Source organism: Cetorhinus maximus, chromosome 9, assembly GCF_964194155.1.
Source record: "Cetorhinus maximus chromosome 9, sCetMax3.hap1.1, whole genome shotgun sequence".
NCBI classification, from domain to species: Eukaryota; Metazoa; Chordata; class Chondrichthyes; order Lamniformes; family Cetorhinidae; genus Cetorhinus; species Cetorhinus maximus.
In genome coordinates, this window is record NC_135887.1 from 24,385,077 (window position 1) to 24,404,588 (window position 19,512).

At 45.2% G+C, this 19,512-nt stretch overlaps 1 protein-coding gene across 1 annotated transcript in view; it reads left to right on the forward strand.

Moving 5' to 3' along the window:
- The first annotated feature begins 4,050 nt into the window (after nucleotides 1-4,050).
- The window catches only part of LOC144684479 (phosphatidylinositol transfer protein alpha isoform-like), a 40,224-nt gene continuing 24,762 nt past the window's right edge, over nucleotides 4,051-19,512 (forward strand). The window contains exon 1 of the mRNA XM_078548301.1: nucleotides 4,051-4,076. The gene's annotated coding sequence lies outside the window, so the exon portion shown is untranslated. The remainder of the gene's footprint in view (nucleotides 4,077-19,512) is intronic.

The following is a 19,512-nucleotide window of genomic DNA, read 5'->3' on the forward strand; positions in this document are numbered from 1 at the left end:
CCAAGGCCCTATACAATTGTATAATCCTGTCGTTTGCCTTCCTAATTGCTTGCTGCATCTGCATGCTAGCTTTCAGTGACCCATGAACAAGGACACCCAGGCCCCCTTGGACATCAACATTTCCCAATCTCTCCTCGTTTAAGAAATACTCTTCCTTTGTTTTTCTACCAAAGTGGATAACTTCACATTTTTCACATTATTTTCCATTTGCCGTGTTCTTTCCCACTCACTTAGCCTATTAATTCCCCTGGAAGCCTCTTTGCATTCTCTTCACAACTCTCGTTCCCGCTGGGTTTTGTGCCATCAGCAAACTTGGAAGTATTACTTTTGGCCCCCACATCCAAATTATTGAATAATCCCCCCTGGGAATCTCAGCGATGGGGTGTGTCTAGAACAAGGGGACAAAACTTTAAAATGAGAGCCAGGGGATTCGAGGGTGATGTCAGGAAGCACTTCCTCACACAAAGGGGAGTGGAAATCTGAAAACAGTACCCCCCTCCCAAAAAAGATACTGTGGATGCTGAGGTTCAAGACTGAAGTTGAGATTTTTTGTTGGAATAGGGTATTAAAGAATATTTAAAAGCAACTAAATGGAGTTGAGGCACAAATTATTCTGGATCTAATTGATTGCCAGCACAGACTGGAGAGCCTGAATGGCCGATTCCTGTTCCTGAGTAATCTTTGACAGCAAATGGCAGCACCATTCCGAATCCTGTTCACATAAACCTCAGCAACCTTGGCAGGGTCACCCTTTCCACAATGGATACCATTAAAGCAGCTAGGAAGTGAAAAATTTGAAATGACCTTGTTATTGGAGATTTGCAAATGATATTGTTTGATAGAAATCTAACCGTCAGTCTTACTTACTTTTTGTAAAGAAGTCATATCTGCTTAGAAAATGGGATGGCAGTTTTCAGGTGGAGCATTATGTGCTCTAGAAATAACTTAGTGGTTAATGATTAAGGAGCAGATGTGGTGGGGCCAGATCTCTGAGTGCCTGACAGTTTCAGTCAATCAGTCTTTAACAGCATTATGGAAATAGCACCATAAGATTCCTGCACATGATAAACCGTGAATGATGACAAAGTTTTGTGTCCCCTCCCTGGACCTTTGATCATCACGTGGTCTCTTTTTCTCGGTTCTGTTATTTACTTTTGAAACCTGTCTCCTGCAAAATCCCATTCACCGTGTATTGCAAACGCCAGGAAAGCAAGTAGATCTCTACTTAAAAAGGAGGAATTTGCAGGGGAATGAGCAGGACAGTGAAAAATTGGACAGCTGCTTTACAGAGCTGGCACAGGCAGGCTAGGCTGAATGGCTTTGACCTATGTCCTTCTGAGAGTCTTCTCATTATCCCCAAGTGAACTGTGTTGGGAACAATTTTAATCCTTTTCAACTTGGCATTCTATCAGTCTTTCAAATGTCTTTTAAATAACTGGTGTGTGAAAATGTTACAAGTACAGCTAGAGATGCTTTTCTCAGAATGAAAGGAGTTTTCATCCATGTTGTACCTGTCCTGGGAATGTTTGATGGGGACAGTGTAGAGGGTTTGCTTGGGTAGATGCTGAAAGGCTATTTTTCCTGTCTAGTCTTGAACTAGGGCTCAGTTTCAGGATAAGGGGTCAACAATTTAGGTACGGAGAAATTTCTTCACCAGAATGGTTATGAACCTAGTGTTCTCTAGCCCAGAGAGTCATGGATGCTCAGCAGTTGAGTATATTCAAGACAGGTTGATAGATTTTTGGATACCAAGATAATCAAGGGACATGGTGAAAATGGAGTTGAGGTAGATGATCAGCCATAATCCCATTGAATGGCAGATCAGGCTGGAAGGACTGAATGGCCACCACCTATTCCTGATGTGATTGTTCAGCTGGCTGCCAGCAGAATGTTAAACTGCCCAGACTTGCTGCAGGATCCCGTTTGTGTTTTTTAGTAAATAGATATTTGGGCCTTTCAGCGGGTGTTGATGCATGAACAATGGTGAACTCCTCTGTCAAAGTAGTTTACTTTAGGGAGAGGCTGTGACAGGAAGTGTTCAGAGCTGAGAACAGCACATCGAGTGACTCATGTTGTCTGCAGAACATTGGCTGTTGCTGCTACTGCTGATATATCATGGGGGTCAGGGTGGAGTCTTGTGACCTCTACCTCAACTTGTGACTCACTATCTGATCCACCTACCTTTTTGCAGCCCATTAACTGACCCTCTCCCACCAGCCCCTCAGTTATCCAACCTTGTGATGCCATATCTTTCTGTTAACTGTGCAGACTGCCTCAGGGTCACCAGCTGATGAGTTTTCTCCCTATTTTCCAGGAGTAGCAAGGAGCATCTCCAGACTGGTACAAGGCTACCACCAACTCCCATGGAAATACTACACATCACGCTGTCTGTGGCATCAACATAACAGTCTGAAAGGCAGCAGTTAGAGGGTCAGGTTAGCAGACCTGATCTTCAAACTGGAGCAGATGTCTTGTTCTCTGTTTAATGTAGACAATTGTGACTATTTTTAGAAGAATCTGCACTCTTCTGTCATGTCTCCTCTCTGTCTCATCTGTTGTCGAAGTTGTCTGGTGTCTTACACCTCTGAGGAGGCACTCGCACTAACTTCCATCAGTAACACAGCCACACGACAGAGGTGACATTTACGCCCAATACTGCAGTGGTATTAAATGTCGTAGTCTAGTGTCGTCCAATAGAAATCACTGACTAGCCCCAGGTGAGGATATGGCGACAGTGTTTTAAGTATAAGTTCTAACTTTGGTAGAAAAGGTCTGACACACTCACATTAGAGCGTAAATATTCTTCACGTGTGTGAGTGATTACACGAGTGCTTCACAAGTGATTACAGGTCAGTAGGTCCCCGGTGACTGGAGTTTAGGGAATGGGAAATTGATGAGTTCCTGTTCCTGACTGCTGTTCCATTACCCTGTGCTGGCAAACTATATGTGGACGCGAGTGAGAGTTGGATCAGCATGGCCCGTGATGCTTCCTGCAGTCTAATAGTCAACTTGACATTATCTCTTCAGGCTCTCCCATCCATTAGGCCATTTGGACAATGTACTGGGGGCAAGCTGCAGTCTGCAGAGATTCCCCTCCACACACCATCTTGGAGGATATGTGACCCAAATGAGAGTGGGTATTTACCTGAAGCTCTTCAGAAGCTCTTTTCTTGAGAAAAGGGAAGATTGAGGGGGGTGACCTGATAGAAAAATTATGAAGAGATTCAACAGGGCAGACATAGAGAAGATGTTTCTAATTGTGGGAGAGTCTAAAACTGGAAGTCATTAATATAACGTGAAAGCAAAATACTGCAGGTGCTGGAAATCTGAAATAAAAACAGAAAATGCTGGAAATACTCAGCAGGTCTGCTAGCATCTGTGCAGCGAGAAACAGATTTAATGCTTCAGGTCGATGATCTTTCATCAGAACTCAATGAATATAAAATAGACGATTGACACTAATCAGGAATTCAGGAGAAGCTTCTTTACCCTGAGAATGTGGAACTTGCTACCCCAGGGAGTGGTTGAGGTGAATGGTGTGGATACATTTAAAGAGTAGCTGGATAAGCACATGGGGATAGGGTGAGATAAGGAGATGTGAGAGGAGGCTTGTGTGGAGCATGGATGCTGGCATTGAGCATTATGCCTGAATGGCCCGATATAACACCTTGGCCAGGTGCCATGGAGAGCGTTCCTTCCCTCGCCTCAGTCATAGGGCTTTCTCCTTCAACAGGAGAAGGGTGGGAGGGAGCAGTAAGAGAAAGAAGTTAGCAGGTTAGGCTGTGGAAGTGGTTTCGAAACGGAACTTGAATTGTTAGCATTAAGGATATGAGGAGAGGGTGTGGACATGAAGATACAAAGTATGCTCGTTTGATCTAACAGCTTTTTCCTGTTCTTTAAAAAAAAAAATCTGAGACTGATTAACAAGGCGGGGGAGGGTGTGAAAATTTGAAAAGTGATGTGGCCTGTGTGTGTGTGCACGCGCGCCTGTGTGTGTGTTCCTTTTTGAGCTCCAAATATTTATTAAATCTTCCTTCTCTTTCAGTCGGATAATCCTGCCAATCTCCGTGGACGAGGTGAGTGATTCCTTTTCCTGCAAGTTTGTCTTTCACTGAAGCTTGACTTCATTAAAGGTAACTTTGGTCAAACCTCCGGTGTTGTCCACTGTATCTAACTCACCGCATTAAGTCTCATTTACCAATAACCCACTGTGCTCAATGACCTACGTTAGCACCTGGTCCAGCAATACCTCCATTTAAAAATTTTCATTTTCATGTTCTATGGCCTTGCCCTTCCCAATATCTGTCACCTCCTCCAGCCCTCCCCATCTCTGTCACCTCCTCCAGCCCTCCCCATCTCTGTCACCTCCTCCAGCCCTCCCCATCTCTGTCACCTCCTCCAGCCCTCCCCATCTCTGTCACCTCCTCCAGCCCTCCCCATCTCTGTCACCTCCTCCAGCCCTCCCCATCTCTGTCACCTCCTCCAGCCCTCCCCATCTCTGTCACCTCCTCCAGCCCTCCCCATCTCTGTCACCTCCTCCAGCCCTCCCCATCTCTGTCACCTCCTCCAACCCTCCCCATCTCTGTCACCTCCTCCAGCCCTCCCCATCTCTGTCACCTCCTCCAGCCCTCCCCATCTCTGTCACCTCCTCCAGCCCTCCCCATCTCTGTCACCTCCTCCAGCCCTCCCCATCTCTGTCACCTCCTCCAGCCCTCCCCATCTCTGTCACCTCCTCCAGCCCTCCCCATCTCTGTCACCTCCTCCAGCCCTCCCCATCTCTGTCACCTCCTCCAGCCCTCCCCATCTCTGTCACCTCCTCCAGCCCTCCCCATCTCTGTCACCACCTCCAGCCCTCCCCATCTCTGTCACCTCCTCCAGCCCTCCCCATCTCTGTCACCTCCCCCAGCCCTCCCCATCTCTGTCACCTCCCTCAGCCCTCCCTATCTCTGTCACCTCCTCCAGCCCTCCCCATCCCTGTCACCTCCTCTAATTCTGTCCACTTGCACACCCCCACTTCTTTCCATTATTGGCGGCTGTGCCTTGGGTCACCTGTGGCCTAAGCTCTGGAATTCCCTCCCTAAACCTCTTCACTTCTTTCTCTAAGAGCCTTCCTAAAACCTACCTCTTGGCCAAGCACCTGGTAACTTCTCCTAATGTCTCCTTGTATGGCTCAGTGTCAATTTATATCTGATTAATGCTGTTGTGAAGCACCTTGTGGTGTTTTACTACGTCAACGGTGCTATATAAATGCACACTGTTATTGTTCTGGCTTTTGTTTACGCTAAGTATATTGCCCATGTTGCTCAATTCCACAATGTAGCTGCATCACCATTTACTGACTAGTCAAAGCCAAGTGTCAGTTAAAATCTGGCACACTTGCATTTGGTGTTGCCACTGACACCAGGGCCTGTGGATCAGTGGCACTGACAAGGTACCTCGTCTGATACAGAAACAGCTGTAATAAATAGAGAAGCACATTCCTGGACTCCATTTAGGAATGTTAAACTAGAGGAACTGTGTTTCAGCGAGATATCTATTCTTATCTTTGTTTTCTAACTGCACTTAACAATGGGTTCATTGCCTCCCTTGTTTACTAATTTCCTGACAGTTTGGGTTGCAGTCATGTTGCATCTCTTGTCCTGATGAGACATTTAAAGAACATTTAGCCTTACATTTAGACTACATTTGAGAATTACTTCATTAACTGTAAAAAGCCTTTGGAAGCCTTGAGGCCGTGAAAGGCACCTCTAGAAATGCAAGACTTTTTCTTTCTTCTAAACCCATCCTTCGAATCCTCTGACTCTCCTATCAACACCCGTTGTATTTTGTAAAGCCCAGTACCTTTGCTTCAGGAGGTGAATATTCTAAACATCGCTTGATATTTTGAGTGTCATTTTGGTGCTGATAGCTGTTTACTTGTCACTAACTTCCATTTATGTCCTTTGATTCAATTTTTGAAGTAATATTCACAGTTTATCTTGTTATAATTTTAATATCTCAATGAGGTGCTTTGATCATCATCTCTACCAACTCTAAACTTCTCCAATCTTTCCTCAATCCTTCACTTCACCCTTTTTGCTCAGTGTGCCAGGACAGGTTGAGAGCGCGGTTAATAAAGCAAACAGTATCCTGGGCTTTCTTAATAGGGACATAGAGTATAAGAGCAAGGAAGTTATGTTGCCATTTGTATAAGTCACTAGTTCACCTCAGCTAGAGCATTGCATCCAGTTCTGGGTGCTGTACTTTAGGAAGGATAGGAAGGCTTTAGAGAGGGTGCAAATAGTATTCACGAATGATTCCAGGCGTCTTCAGTTATGAAGATAGATTGGAGAAGTTAGGACTGTTTTCCTTGGAGAAAAGAAGGCTGAGAGGAAATTTGATTGAGGCATTCAAAATAATGAGGGGTCTGGTCAGAGTAGCCAGGGAGAAACTGTTCCCACTCGTGAAAGAATCGAGAACTAGAAGGCACAGACTTAAAGTAATTGGCAAAAGAAGAAAAAGTGATATAAGGAAAAACTTTTTCATGCAGCAAGTGTTGGAGTTTGAAATGCACTGCCTGAATGTGTGGTGGAGGCAGGTTCAATTAAGTCATTCAAAAGGTAACGACTGTTAACTGAAAAGGAAGAATGTGCAGGGTTACGCGGCAAAGACGGGAGAATGGCACTAGGTGAATTGCTCATTCAGAGCCGGTGCAGGCCGAATGGCCTCCTTCTGTACCCTAACAATTCTTTGATTCTCCTACAGTAATGCAAACAGGTGACTCATACAGCATCTATGATGGGTGCAGTGTAACACGGGCTCTACCTTGCTGCACGCTCTGACATCTAGCTCCCAGTCCTGTGGCATGACCACTGTGAAACTGCATCTATAATGATGGCAAAAGCAACACTGCTAGCCTCTAGTCAGTACGATGCCATGGCATTCGAACTGACCTCAACTCGTCTTAAGGACCTCTAACTTATTAATATTTATGTAAGTTTTTTTAATTGTTAAGCAATCCTGAAATAGAGACCCACAATTTGATGGAAAGCAAAGATAAAATTGCTAGAAAAACAGTTCAGCTGTGACTGTAGGAAAGGGATCAGTGAGTGTACTGTTAGAAAAATCAAATACCCAAAAGAGAATTAAAGGGAGTAATCCAATCCTGGGTTTATCTGATTAGATTACTACCTTTTAATTCTTTCCCAGGGATCTGTCATTCTATTCTTCGTGTATTACAATTTGAATTACCAACTTAATATTTTGTTGCTCAGCTGATTGCAGTGAGCACCAGCACAAAGCTGGATTTGTTCACTGTTGCCTCGACCCTTTGTATTATAATCTCTAACTCCCACGCACTCTAATTGTGGGGGCAGGGGTATAATACAGATGTATAATAATCTCTCTAAAGCTCTTGCTCTCCTTTTCCATCCCCATTCCCAATTTTCACCTTCCTGGTGGTGCTGATTCATGCTGTGACATACTGAAGGTTGATAATCTTTACAACCGTAAATGAATAAAGTCCAGATGTCCGCACACTTGCGCAACCCAGCTAGTGGGAACCTAGCAGTTAATGCACGATGTTAATGAAGTCATTACTTTAAAAATCTGGTAGGTGCATAAGTGATTAAGAATGCATTAGACATAGTGCATTATTGCCTCATTGTGGTGTTGGCTGATGTTCAGTGGGTAGTGCTCTCGCCTCTGATTCACGAGGTCGTGGATCAAGCCTCACCCCAGACCAGAGCCCACAATGTAGGCTGACAATCCTGGTGCAGCGCCGCACTGTCGGAGGGGCAGCGCTGAGGGAGCGCCGCACTGTCGGAGGGGCAGCGCTGAGGGAGCGCCGCACTGTCGGAGGGGCAGCGCTGAGGGAGCGCCGCACTGTCGGAGGGGCAGCGCTGAGGGAGCGCCGCACTGTCGGAGGGGCAGCGCTGAGGGAGCGCCGCACTGTCGGAGGGGCAGCGCTGAGGGAGCGCCGCACTGTCGGAGGGGCAGCGCTGAGGGAGCGCCGCACTGTCGGAGGGGCAGCGCTGAGGGAGCGCCGCACTGTCGGAGGGGCAGCGCTGAGGGAGCACCGCACTGTCGGAGCCAACTCTACCAACCAATCTGCACCCTTTTCTCCTGTAATATAAATTGTCGTGATTGTTTGCAATTTTGCATTCTTGTGTTTGTCCTGATAAGTGCAAGATGAAAAGCTTCAGCAACATATATCTTTCTTCAGTGATATTTCCTACCTTAGTTTGACATGTTTCAGAGCAGGAATTGGGTGGAACTGTGTTTGAGCCTGAATTTATCAGCATTCGACTGCACCAGGTGTTGGCATCTCTCGCTAGGGACTGCTAATGGTAAAACTTGTATTGGGAGTAGGTGGCTTATCTTCCTACCCCACTGCCAGCTTTCTAACATCACTGGATAGCTATAGCTGAAGGCAGCCCATTCAGCCCATTGAAATTTCATCCAGTGGACTATTTCCCTACCACATCCATTTGTTTCCTAAATGCTTTTGTCGCCACTGCCTAACCGGACATCTTATTCCATCTCAATATGAAAGAGGAGTGCAGCCAATACAATAATTTTAGTTCTGGAACCATTACTAATCACCCCCTTCCACATCCTGCCTGTGTAAGGCTTCTCACTATTAGTGAAGCTAATCTGCCTCACCACAAACACTATATTTAAGATCCATTTACTCGCCACCACTTGCTCATCACTGCTGCCTGCAGACACATCTTCGATGCTTATTTGGAATTTGGCTAAGAAGTTTGCATTTGGGGAAGTTTGCGGTGTGGAAGGAAGCTGTTCAGCCTGTCGCGTGTGGGTAGGCTCCGTGAAAGAGCTATCCAATTAGTGCCACTTCCCTGCTCTTTTCCCCGTAGTGGTGCAAATGTTTTCTTTTCAACAAATACCCGATTTCCTTTTGAAAGCTGCTATTGAATCCTCATGTATAACCCTTTCAGATCACGGTAATTCCCTCTGCTTCTTTTGCCAATTATTTTAAAACTGTGCCTGCTGGTTACTGACCTTTCTGCCACTGGAAGCAGTTTCTCGCTATCTTATCAAAATCGCTCATGATTTTGAAGCTCTATTAAGTATCCCCTTAACATTTTCCATTCGAAGGAAAAACAGACCCAGCTTCTGCATTCTCTCTACGTAACTGAAGTCCCTCTTCCCCGGTACCATTCTGTACCCTCTCCAAGAATTTGACATCCTTCCCGGAATTGAACACGGTCTTGCTGAAGTCTAACGAGTGTTTTAAGAATGTTTTGCATGACTTCCTTGGTTTTGTGCTCCGCTTCTTTGTATAAAGCCCAGGATCCAGTGTGCTTTCTAACAGCCTGCTCAACTTGTCATTTCAGCAACCACTTTCAAAGGTTAATGTGTGTGAACCTAAAGTGTTTCAGTTTCTGCACCCGCTTTAAAGTTTACGATTTAGTTTATATTGCCAGTTTTCATTCCTCCTCTTAAGTACATCACCTTATACTCACACCCATTGTTAATCGGGCACGTGAATGAATGCCTAACCACTTTAAAAATAGAAACATTTAGCTTTGGTTTCTCCTGTCATCCTGCATACCATTCACTCCCACTCTGAGTTGATCTCTGCCAAAGCAACCCAACCAACCTGTTATAAGCAGCACAATTATTCATTCCCAACTGAGGTAGAACTTCTAACCCCTTCATTCCATCTTCCCCCCACTTTAGGAGTATGTGGAACAGTGAGGAGGGGGTGCAGGGTTGGTGGGATGCACTATGTCTCCGTCACTGTTTGAGAGGGAACCACTTAGCCCTTTGAGCCTGGCATTCGATCAGTGCACTGATCTGTATCTCAACTCCATTTACCTCCCTTTGTTCCGTACTCCTTGACAATCTTGAAAACTCCATGGGTCTCCACTAACCTCCAACCTCTTGCAGTAGAGAGTTCCTGATTTCCACTACAACCTTGTGTGAAAATCTCCTGAACAGCCAAGCTCTATGGAGTCCCTTACCAGAGGAAACAGCTTCTTTTTATCTACTCTGTCAAATCTTTTAGAACATTTTAAATATTTTGATTAGATCACCCTTTAGTCTTCTATATTCAAAGAAATGCGAGCTTAGCCTAAACAACCTGTCTTCATAATTGAGCCCTTTTAGCCCTGGTATCATTCTGGTAAATCTGCGCTACATGTCCTCCAAGTCTAATATATCCTTCCTAAGAGCTAGTGCCTAGAACTGAGCGTACTTACTCCATAAAAGCAAAATTCTGCGGATGCCAGAAGCCTTAAATAAAAACAGAAAATGCTGGAAATACCCAGCAGGTCTGGCAGTATCTGTGGAGAGAGAAACAGTTAACATTTCAGCCTGTGACCTTTGGTCAAATTTCATCAGAACAACCTCTCTAATTTCACTCACTTCCTCCAAATAAAAGGTGTTGCAATGGAAACCACTTTGGATTCTGGCTATGCCTGCCTTTTCGTGGGATATGTGGAACAATCTTTTTTCTAGTCCTAGTCAGGCCCCCTCCCTCATTTTTTTTCCCCAGTGCATTGAAGACTGGATCGGTGCCGTTTCCTGCTCTTGCCCAGAACTGGAAAGTTTAATTTTTTGCTTCCAATTTCCACCCTTCTCTCATCTTCACATGGTCCACCTTCAACTCTCTGGAATATAATGTGAATAAGTGTGAAGTTATCCACTTTGGTAGAAAAAACGGAATTGCAGACTACTTCCTAAATGGCGAGAGGTTGGGAAATGTTGATATCCAAAGGGACCTGGGTGCCCTTGTTCATGAGTCACTAAAAGCTAACATGCAGGTACAGCAAGCAATTGGGAAGGCAGATGGTGCATTGATCTTCATCGTGAGGGGATTTGAGTACAGGAGTAAAGGAGTCTTGTTTCACTTGTATAGAGTCTTGGTGAGACCTCACCTGGAGTATTGTATGTAGTTTTGATCCCCTTATCAAAGGAAGATTACACTTGTGTAGAGGGAGTGCAATGATGGTTCACTAAACTAATTCTTGGGATAGTGGGATTGTCTTATGAGAGATTGAGGAAATTGGGCCTGTATTCTCTAGAATTTCAAAGAATGAGAGGTGATCTCAATGAAACTTACAAAATTCTTACAGGGTGTGACAGGGTAGATATGGATTGGATGTTTCCTCTGGCTGGCAGATCTAGAACTAGAATTAGGGGCAGGCCATTTAAGACCGAGATGAGGAATTTCTTCACTCAGAGGGTGGTGAATCTTTGGAATTCTCCACTCCAGAGGGCTGTGGAAGCAAAATCATTGAGCACGTTCAAGACAGGAATCAATAGATTTCTGGATACTCATGACACCAAGGGATATGGGATGGTGATCAGCCATGATCTGTTTGAATGGGGGAGCAGGCTTGATGGGCCGAATAGCCCATTCCCATGTTCCCTTTCCTTCCTTGACTTCTCTTTATCTGCCCTATCAGTCTCCGTTTCTGGGGTTAGGCTATTGACCGATATTGACTATAAAGCCACAGACACACTCAGCCAACTTGAGTACACTTCCTCCCACCACACTTGCTGTAAGAACTCCAGTCCATTCTCTCAGTTACTCCAGATGGGGCCTATCCAGAGATTGGTACAACTGAAGCATCTCTGGTTCCCCATTCACTTTCTGTACTGAACCTCCAAATCCATTATCGTTAGGATAAATATATTTACCTGGAAGGGAATCTTGAGGTGTGTATTATTGAAATAAAAAACACTTTTTTGAACAAAAACTTGATATGTTTAATCCAGGGGCTGCTGGAGACGGTTATTTTCCCTGTTGGTAACCTTTTACCTTGATATAACTCAAGTAATGCTCCAGTCTCTGAGTTGTATAATATTATTAAGTCCGTCCCTTTGAGCTTCCATGCATGGTATTTCGTATTAGAGCTCTGATTATCTTTCCCTCACTGTGTGTCACGAGCCTGAAATTACCGAGAGTCCGCTGTATACTATGTCAAAACTTTGCATTGCAGTAAAATTGTAAAAGTGAATACAGCACCGGCCTCACTAACGCATTTTGAGAGCAGCCTGTGACAGCTTTGCTCAGTTAGTAGCTCGTATTGCTCCACTCAAATCCCAGCCATTCTGAGCATGTATAATTCTTCAACCTGCCACCTGTTCAGTCATTCTGCAGTGGGAGATTTCAACCCTCTTTCCTACCTGTACAATAATATCGAGGTTATTGGCATTGTGTGTTTTTCATGAAATATTTGAGCCAGTCAAGTAGAAGTATGACAGACACAAGACAGAAATTTAATGTCACAGATTTTATTTAAACCATGGAAGTGTTTCCTGAGGTTGAGGGTAGGTGTGGAACTGAATCGTAGAATCTTACAGCACGGACTGAAGCTATTTGACCTGTCGTGGCTGTTCTGGCTCTTTGGAAAAGCTATCCAATTAGCCTGATTGCCCTGTGAATTTTTGGTAGTTAGTTAGCTTGGAGCCACTCAAATAGTGAGAGGTGCTAGCTTCTATACCACATCTTATGTTATGCTTCGGACATCCCAATTAGTTTGATATTCATTGAATAATCATCCAGGCCCAGGTATCATTAAGTACTGGCCAATTTGTACAAGATCCCACAAAGGGCTGATCGTGGTATTGAGGGGTGGATATTGACCAGGAAACATGATGATACCAGAACTATTACATACAGTTAGGGCAGTATCTTTCCACAGCCAGGTACTCATTACATTGTAATCAGGAAGGACTTCTGAAATGAACAGAAACTCACTACAGGTACAGTGTCTCAAATCCAGCTAACCAAAACCAGCAATGTCCAAAAACCAGACATTTTTAAAAGCTGCCATGGATGAATTTTAATTATTATTGGATGAGTAAAATAACTTAGCAGCCTGTTCGGCTAGTTGCTGATTGGCATGGTGGGGCCCTGACTAGTTATTGGTTAAATGGTCCTGTCTTTTCCTGTGGTTTGAGCAAGACCTTGACCCCGCCTGAGCTGTCCCGGCCCAATCCAGCCAATCTGGCACAAACCTCCTGTCCTGAAAACCGGCAAGGTCGGAAATCCAGCACGGACTCCGTCCTGACATTATCGGTTTTGAGACATTGCACCTGTACTAAAACTGTCGACTTCATCGAGCAGATATAATGAGCGAGTTCACTCTCACTCCAGCAGTGTCCAATCCTGTCTGGACTGGTGTATAACACACTTCTCTATATTGTAATAGTGATTATCACAGAACCACACAGCGCAGAAGAGGCCCTTCGGCCCATCGAATCTGCACCGACACGTGAGAAACACCTGACCTACCTACCTAACCCCATTTACCAGCACTTGGCCCATAGCCTTGAATGTTATGACGTGCCAAGTGCTCATCCAGGTACTTTTTAAAGGATGTGAGGCAACCCACCTCCACCACCCTCCCAGGCAGTGCATTCCAGACCGTCACCACCCTCTGGGTAAAAAAGTTTTTCCTCACATTCCTCCTAAACCTTCTGCCCCTCACCTTGAACTTATGTCTCCTTGTGACTGACCCTTCAACTAAGGGGAACAGCTGCTCCCTATCCACCCTGTCCATGCCCCTCATAATCTTGTACACTGCGATCAGGTCGCCCCTCAGTCTTCTCTGCTCCAGCGAAAACAACCCCAAGTCTATCCAATCTCTCTTCATAACTTAAATGTTTCATCCCAGGCAACATCCTGGTGAACCTCCTCTGCACCCCCTCCAGTGTAATCACATCCTTCCTATAATATGGCGACCAGAACTGCACACAGTACTCCAGCTGTGGCCTCACCAAGGTTCTATACAACTCCAACATGACCTCCCTACTTTTGTAATCTATGCCTCGATTGATAAGGCAATGTCCCTCCGCCTTCAGAGATCTGTGGACACACACGCCAAAGTTCCTTTGTTCCTCAGAACTTCCTAGTGTCATGCCGTTCATTGAATACTTCCTTGTCAAATTACTCCTTCTAAAGTGTATCACCTCACACTTTTCAGGGTTAAATTCCATCTGCCACTTATCTGCCCATTTGACCATCCCGTCTATATCTTCCTGTAGCCCAAGACACTCAACCTCACTGTTAACCACCCGGTCAATCTTTGTGTCATCCGCAAACTTACTAATCTTACCCCCTACATAGTCATCTATGTCGTTTATATAATATATTACTCATCACAAAATACTTCCTTGATTGTAAAATGCTTTGAGATACCCTGTGATTGTGAAATGACCCTGTAGAAATGGCAGTTCTTGTATTTTGATAATTGTTGATCTAGAATAGGACAGTTTTAGTTGCGCTCCTGTGTCGAGTTTCCTCGGCCTCTCAGGGCCTGAGACTCAGAGACCTGTTCCTCGGATACAGGAGGATGTGTCTGTGCCTAACCCGTGAAACCCCAGAACTTAAACCCGAATGTGGTGCCCAAAACCTCATAGCGAAGGGGATGGAGGCAGTGGGGGCAAGGTAAATCCATCCCTCTGTATAAAGTACTGCCAGTCACCAAACACAGTGCATCGAGGAGTTTACTATATTCACAGACACAGTCCATGTTTCGTGTCGGAGACACAGTCCAAGTTTCCTTTGAGCACCTCCCTGGTTTTAATCTCTCCACCATTGATGGCCATGCTTTCAGCTACCTAGGTTCTAAACTCTGGGATACTCTCCTTAAACCTTTCTCCTCCTGTAAGTCATTTTTGAAAACCTTCCTGGTTCATCAAGCTCATGATCACTTACCTTGATGTTTAATCTTATGTATGCCCCCTTGATCTTCACCCCTCAACTAGTGGACACAGAATGCTTCTATCTACCCTGCCCCAACCATAATTCCAAACACTTCTGTCATATTGCAGCATGATCCACATTCTTCTAACAAAAAGACTCAATCTTTCAAGTCTCTTCATATTTGACTGGAAAGCAGCTGGATATGAAGAAATGCAATCTGTCCCATGCCCTCTCCAAAGCCTCTACATCCATCCTGTGGTGTCGAGCTTAGCCCCAGCATGGATGTGAAATGGATGATATTTAGCACCTCCTGAAAGGCCAAATTGTTTTTCTTCCTGCCCTGAAAATGCTTTCCATTTGAAACACTGGATGAATGTGAGCACTTGAGTCACTCTGTGTATTTGCCTAAACAGTCAAAGGCAACAGGCCAGTCATGTGAGGGTGGTGTCGTATCTATACTGCATTCTGCACTCACTCAATCTGCACACTTTCCAGTTTGGGGCATTAGATGGGGTTCAGGAGAGGGAACCTGTACTTTTTCCTGGTCTTGCACTGTCAATTATAGCACTCCTTTTACCTCCTAAGGATTTACCACAGTATTACAGAGTGGTTGCTGTTAAAGAAATAAGACCATAAGACATAGAAGCAGAAATTAGGCCATTCGGCCCGTCGAGTCTGCTCCGCCATTCAATCATGGCTGATAAGTTTCTCAACCCCATTCTCCCGCCTTCTCCCCATAACCTTTGATGCCCTTACCAATCAAGAACCTATCTATCTCAGTCTTAAATACACTCAATGACCTGGCCTCCACAGCCTTCTGTGGCAATGAATTCCATAGATTCACCGCTGTCTGGCTAAAGAAGTTTCTCCTCATCTCTGTTCTAAAAGGTCTTCCCTTTACTCTGAGGCTGTGCCCTCGGGTCCTAGTCTCTCCTACTAATGGAAACACCTTCTCCACGTCCACTCTATCCAGGCCTTTCAGTATTCTGTAAGTTTCAATCAGATCCCCCCTCATCCTTCTAAACTCCATCGAGTATAGACCCAGAGTCCTCAAACGTTCCTCATATGTTAAGCCTTTCATTCCTGGGACCGAAATAGCTCCTGCATATATCATGACACCAGGTTCGATACACTTCTTTCCAGTTGTGGTAATACCAGTTCTTTATGAGCTGTGTGTGTGTACAACCAAACAGACCAGTCCCAGCTCTGTCAAACAGAGAGAGCAGCCTGCATTCCTTGTGAGTTATTGGATCAAACTCCCTCTGCCGCCGAAATGGAGAGTGGAGATAGTGGCTGCAGGGCCGTGAGAAAGATTCTTGTTTGTCTAGTTTAGGGAGGCATTGTGATTCGCTCACAGATTATGTGAGGTGCCAGTTATATGTGCTAAGCAAGCAGAGGTCTTATGCTTATCAAGGTGAGCCAACAGAACCAGGTACAGGGTACAGCATGGGTTATTTATAAAACAGATGGTGGCAATACAGAGAGAGTGCTGCACTGTCGGGGGATCAGTGCTGAGGCAGTGCCACACTGTTGGAGGGTCAGTGCTGAAGCAGTGCCATGCTGTTGGAGAGTCAGTACTGAGGCAGTGCCATGCTGTTGGGAGGGTCAGTACTGAGAGAGAGCACTGCACGGTCGGAGGGTCGGTACTGAGGGAGTGCTGCACTGTTGGAGGACCAGTACTGAGGGAGCGCTGCAGTGTCGGAGGGTCAGTACTGAGGGAGTGTTGCACTGTCGGGGGTCGGTACTGAGGGAGTGCTGCACTGTCAGAGATGCCATCCTTCAGGTGGTGTGTTAAACCCTTGTGCCACCTGCATGTTCAGGAGAGCATAAAGAAATCCCATATGAAAACTGTGAATGATGGAAATACTGAGCTGGTCATCAACTCAATACGTTAACTCTGTTTCTCTCTCCACAGTTGCTGCCTGATCTGAGTATTTCCAGCATTTTCTGTTTTTATTTTATATTATAAAAGAATCACATGGTGCTTTTTTGAAGATGGGCATTGGAGTTCTCCCCAGAGTCCTAGTCCACACACACCCATCAACCAACATCGCCAAAACTACTTATCTGGTCCCTGGTGTTTGTGGAGCTCAGTGCCAATTAACTGCAATGTTTATCTGTTCACCAGTGACTACAGTAAAACTATTTCATTGGCTGTGAAGCATGTAGGAATCTCCTGAGGCCATGAAAGTGAAATATCTATACATGCATGTGTGATTGATTTTTTTCAATATGTGTGCCTTTAAAAGTGGAATGTAAGAAGCACTCGGCATTCAAATGTACTGCCTGGTGTTGTACCCCGCCACATAGACTGAGAAGGCAGGCTCTGCTCTCCGTTTGGGTAGAAATAGCGCTCTGACAGTTTCCCTCGGGTTCCAAGGGGAGTTGGTGGGGCTGGACCTTCTCTCTAATAGCTGCAGTATCACTGGGTGAGAAAGGATCAGTCAAAACTGTGATACCGTCTGTTGTTGAATAGCCTGCTGGCCCCACTGTTGAGATTTTCACACAGACTCTGCTGAGGTGTGAAATGGGGTCAGTCTGTGCCCGTGGGGCTTTACACTCTCCCCGCAGTGCCTCCATATCTCCTGAAGACTGCACTTTCAGTGAGGGCAGGAAGGGGCTAACCAGGGAGAAGAAAAGACTAACGACATCAGGCCAACAGTTCATGTTTACTGAGCATGATGGATTTACTCCAAGGATAGCATCAGTCCACATTGCAGCATCCTAATGTCAGTCCCATTGTACCTGTCACCCTTCAGAAGGCAGACTGATTGCAATTAAACAGGCCAATTCAGGGAACCAGACAGGAATAACCCTGCTGTCCTCTGATAGCTTTAGGGACCTCTGATTTAGAAATATTGTACACAATCTGCATTTTCTCTCTCTGATCACGTCAAATCCCAGCTTGAGATCAGCTGCCTGTTGTTTAAACAGAGAAGCTACTCCCAGCAATCTGCTGCTGAAAACTGTCTGACCTTCCTGATAGTTCCAGTCTTTTCAAGGAAATAGGGCTTGAGGATTGTGGGATATACATGGCAATATGTATTACACCCAATGACAATATTAATTCCTGCTCCCTGGAACAGATACATCTCCAGTTAGAAACAAAGTAAAACTCCCTCTACACCTTCCCCATCAAACACTCCCAAGACAGGTACAGCACAGGGTTAAATACAGAGTAAATCTCCCTCTACACTGTCCCCATCAAACACTTCAGAGACCCATAGTAATGCTTCAGAGATCCGATTTCGAGCTCCACCACGGCAGATGGTGAAATTTGAATTGTATAAAAATCAGGAATTAAAAGTCTGATGATGACCATGAAACCATTGTTGATTGTTGTAAAAACCGATCTGGTTCACTAATGTCCTTTAGGAAAGGAAATCTGCCATCCTTACTTGGTCTGGCCTACGTATGACTCCAGACCCACAGCAACGTGGTTGACTCTTAAATATTTTCTGAACAAGGGCAATTAGGGATGGGCAATAAATGATGGCCGAACCAGCAATGCCCACATCCCGTGAAAGAATAAAGAACACTCCCAGTGCAGGTACAGCACAGGTTTAGATGGAGTTAGGAGAACTTTATCTTGATGTGGCTCAGCCCTAACCTCAAAAAGCACTGTTACTTTATTTTTCATTTTACGGGATGTGGGCTTCGCTGGCTGGGCCAGCATTTATTGCCCATCCCTAATTGCCCTTGAGAAGGTGGTAGTGAGCTGCCTTCTTGAACCGCTGCAGTCCATGTGGTGTAGATACACCCACAGTGCTGTTAGGGAGGGAGTTCCAGGATTTTGACCTAGCGACAGTGAAGGAACGGTGATATATTTCCAAGTCAGGATGGTGAGTGGCTTGGAGGAGAACTTGCAGGTGGTGGTGTTCCCATCTATCTGCTGCTCTTGTCCTTCTAGATGGTAGTGGTCATGGGTTTGGTAGGTGCTGCCTAAGGAGCTTTGGTGAGTTTGCTGCAGTGCACCTTGTAGATGGTACACACTGCTGCTACTGTGCATTGGTGGTGGAGGCAGTGAATGTTTGTGGATGTGGTGCCAATCAAGTGGGCTGCTTTGTCCTGGACGGTGTCAAGCTTCTTGAGTATTGTTAGAGCTGCACTCATCCAGGCAAGTGGGGAGTATTCCATCACACTCCTGACTTGTGCCTTGTAGATGGTGGACAGGCTTTGGGGAGTGAGGAGGTGAGTTACTCGTCGCAGGATTCCTAGCCTCTGACCTGCTCTTGTAGCCACAGTATTTATATGGCTAGTCCAGTTCAGTTTCTCCAGGGCCACATTTTCACAGCCCATCATGAAACTTTCCTGAACAATTTTGCCGATTCAATACTCAATTCGAGGGCAATGCAGTGTGCAGATTCCCATTGTGAATGACGGTCCCAGCTCACTGCAGGTCAGAACTGGACAGCCAGCAGACTAACTATACACTTAATTTTAAATGCAAGTGAAATTTGGTCTGTTGTGCAATGAGATATAAATTATACAATCAGTTGCAACTTCTGACAGTGGGTCTATTTAGAAACTGAGCTGCAGTAAGTCGGAGGGGTTTAGGGATCACGTTAATGTTATTAGAAGATAAAGCCAGGCTTGCAACTGGAGCTACGCTAATCAGAAAAATGGATTTGAAGGACAGTACTCGATGAGCACTATCATGCACAAGTGTATGTGAGAACTCGAATTCCAGCCAGCCATTAACCTCACCTCCCCACCCAAAAACATTATTCCTTCAATACAAGCCAACTCATTGCTTTCTCAGAGGCTGAACTTCCTGATGTGTTGTAGCTGGTGTGGAGATGTATTTACTCACCATGCCTCTGGAGAAGCTGACTGTATAATATTGATAT